Below are 3,730 nucleotides of genomic sequence, written 5' to 3' on the forward strand. Positions count from 1 at the left end.
GGTTAATTAGAACCAACATCTCAGGTTGCTTGAGTTCCAGCCCAGCACCACTTCTAATAAGCCAATTTTGAATCATAGATTTAGAAGGGATTTATTCCAACCCCCTCATTTTAGAGATGAGGACAGGTTGAATGATTTGCCAAGGGTCACACAAAGAGAAGGTGGCAGAGCCTAGCTTCAAATGTGGGTCCCCTGTCTCCAAATCCAGGAATCTTTCCATTGTCCCATGTTGCCTCAAGTGTTCTGTACATCTCCCATTCCCCTTGTCTTCTAGACTACGAGCAACTGGGCCTTGGGAAGGAAGGAAGTAAAGAAGAGTAAATTAAAAACGCAATTTGAGTGATTACCTTGATAGAACAATTAAGAAAGTCTGTGCGAATGAAGCTTAACAATGCAGACTATGAAAACTCAAATATTCTATGTTTCCTTCTGATCGTCATTGTCTATAGGTGCAAACAGGCACATGATGTGTGGCAAACTGTCCATTAATTGTACATACTGAGCTTGCCTGGATTTTGTTTCCTTTCAATTTCTGACACCTTTGACTTATCCTGAGGCTTTATTTTCGGTACAGGCTCTACTCCCTACTAATGATTTTATTATGTTAGACATGACATATAATTCTTAAGTCCTCATCATGCCAACCAGTTTTAGACTCAAGATTGCTTTGGGCAAAGCTTTACCTTAGTGACATCAAGGAGTTAGAGGCTAAAATCATTATCTGGAAAGTTCACAGAGAACAAGTTAATCAAATGACCAATGAATATTTATAGAGTACCTGCTATATACCTGACATTGGGAGGGGAAAAAATGGCAAACAAATGGTAAAGATAACGGATCCTACTCAGAGAAAAGTTATATAAAGTTACAGCAAGGAAAAAAGGATACAGACTATATATTTAGGTAATAAGCTGCATGATATAGACAATAAATGATATGAGAGGCCAAATAGCTTACCATTAGGGAAGGCCTTATAGAAAGGGTGAGGAAGAAACAGATAGCATAATAGACATTAACTATGTAACCTTGGTACTCATAAGGGTGGTATTTTTGGTTGACAAAGCATTATGTGGTTGATGGAGATGCAAGGAAATCAATATATACTGCAAAAGTGTTTCCAGTTTCAAATTTGAAAATAGATAATCATATTCAAATACAAAGATAAGACTTCTGGCCTTCCATCAGTAAGACAGATTCTTTGAGTTGTATTTTTGGTAGTGGCAATGAACTTATGCTGATCTATCCACACTTTTTCAGTAGATTCCTCCCTGTGACCAAGAGCATATATTTGTGAGATGGGGGTGTTTTTTTTGTCACCATGTAGGATAGCGAAGTTAACTGGGGTCAATGGGAATAGAACCTACAACCTAATGGCCTCATTAGAATGATACTATGATGCTCTAGATTAAAGCAGACACCGTGATTAACCTTTGTCTTTCAGAGAAAGGCACCCAAAATAGCCCATGGTCCTGTAACATCCAATATTCTGAAAATAAAAGTGAATGTGTGGTATTGATTCAATAAGTATTAAAGTTAGCTCAAATAGCATTCAGTTCCTCTCAACTGAAAGGCTAAAAGGCAGGATTTTAACTGAGCCTTGAAGAAATCCAGGGAAGCCAGGAGGTGGAGGGGAGGAAGGAGGCAATTCCAGGCATGGAGGACAGCCAGTGAAACATCATGGAATGGGGAAATGGAGCATTGTGTGTTTGGGACAGTGAGAAAGCAGGTACTGCGAGATTGGAATAAAGTGTAGGAAGACTGTAAAGGTAGGCAGTGGCCAGGTTGTAAAGAACTTTTTTTTCCTTTAAAGCAAAAGAGATCAGTAAATATTTATTTTTAAAAACAACCAACAAATAGATCTCAAATAGGAAAAAGGCATCCAAAACAAAATAAACATTTGCAAAAAAAAGTATAATTTTATTAAATCCGTTTTCACATTCTAGATCCTTGAAGGATAGAGCCTCACTCAGATCCTGAGTCCAATGGCCTTGGCAAGAAGATTGCTTCTGAACTTGGCTCCAACCATTCCACTTTTTCCATGAACTAGAGTAACTTTTCCCCAGATAACTCTTGTTCTGGTTGGTTTCCCACCAGGAGTCACTGTGTTGTTTTCGGCTTTGTATCTCTTGCCCAAATAGAATTCAGTTTCATCCCAAGCATAGACTCCTTCAATTTTCAAAAGAGCTGTATGTTCCCAGTTTCATAGGTCCCACTTATAGCCAGCAAAAATGGCCTTGGACCACAGTCTTCCAGACGTTATGCTATTCTAGAAGTCCTGTTTCCAGCAGGCCTCCCCGGCTCCAAGATGGAGGGAAAAGGATGTCTATAAAGAGCTTTAAAAGCTAGACAAAGGATTTTATATTGATCCTTGAGATAACAGGGAGATGCTGGATTTCACCGAATGGAGGGGAGGTGACATGGGTAGACCTGCTCTTTAAGAAAATCCTTTGTGCTACTGAGCAGAGAATGGACTAGAATAGAGAGAGCCTTGGGGTAGGGAGATGAATCAGAAAGCTATTGCAATAGTAAAGGTATGAGATGATGAGGGCATATACTAGGGTGGTGATTATGTGAATCAAGCAAAGGGGAGAAAGACATGACAACAGATTGGATATGTGGGAGGAGTACAAGTAGGGAGTCAACGATGACATTGAGGTTGTGAACCTGGGTGACTGGTAACCTAGTGGTACCCTTGATTGTAACTTCAAAGTTGAGAAGATGGGAAGATTACTTTTTGGTAGAGTGAGGGAGCTGGGACATAATAAATTCTGTTTTTGAGTTATGTTGAGTTTTTATGAGACAGCTAGGGCAAGATGCCCAAAAAGTAGCTGATGAGAGAGTAAAGGGCAGGATAGAGGTTAGGACTAGATAAATCTGAGAATGAGCTGCATAAATGATAATTGAATCCAATAGGAGATGATAAGATCACCAAGAAAAATGACACAAAGGCCCAAGAATGTACCCTTGGAAATGCCTGGCACAGTCTAAGATTCCCTGTGTAATGGTGTACTGGTAGATTTGGGATTTCATAGGTTATGCTGCCGACTTGAGACATTTCTGACAAAGACCATTGACTCTGGTTTAGTGGAAAGAGAATCAGTGTTAGCGTCAAATGACTTGGAATCAATCCTAACTCTGCTACTTGCTAAGTAGGCAGCCTTGGGCAAGTCTTGGAGCTTTTCAAAGCCTCGGTGTCATCAGCTATAAAATGAAGGGGTTGGATCTTCAAGGGCCAGATTCTCAATCAGTTTTCAAATCTTGCCTTTTCTTCCTTCATGATCTTTCTCAGACTATCCCTTCTTTCCACTCACACAGCTATCACCTTCTTTTGGGCCTTCTTCACCCATTATTCTAACAACCCCCCCATTGGTTTCCATGCCTCAAGTCTCTCACCACTCCAGTTGATAATACGTATACTGTTAGAGAAGTAATTTTCCTTAAGCACAGGCCTGACATTATGACTCTCCTATTTCTCTTGCTTCTAGAATAAGACATATACTCTTCTGTTTATCTCTTTTAAATCCTATTTAACCTGACCCCAATCTATCTTTTCAGTCTTGTTGGACATTACTCTCTCTTCCACACTTTGAGATGCAGCCAAACTGGCCTTCTTTTTGTTGCTTACACATGGCATTCTATTTCCTGTCTCCACCATGCCTTTGCTCTAGCCATCCCCCACACTTGGAATGTACCCCTTCCTTATGTAAAATACTCCCTTCTTATGTTATTC

General features: G+C 39.9%; 1 pseudogene; it reads right to left on the reverse strand.

Moving 5' to 3' along the window:
• Positions 1–1,939: 1,939 nt before the first annotated feature.
• On the reverse strand, positions 1,940–3,347 carry LOC110209612 (large ribosomal subunit protein eL33 pseudogene; annotated as a pseudogene).
• Positions 3,348–3,730: the final 383 nt, after the last annotated feature.

The sequence above is a fragment of the Phascolarctos cinereus genome, unplaced genomic scaffold (genome assembly GCF_003287225.1).
Source record: "Phascolarctos cinereus isolate Bilbo 61053 unplaced genomic scaffold, phaCin_HiC Scaffold_3;HRSCAF=262, whole genome shotgun sequence".
In the NCBI taxonomy this organism is placed as follows: Eukaryota; Metazoa; Chordata; class Mammalia; order Diprotodontia; family Phascolarctidae; genus Phascolarctos; species Phascolarctos cinereus.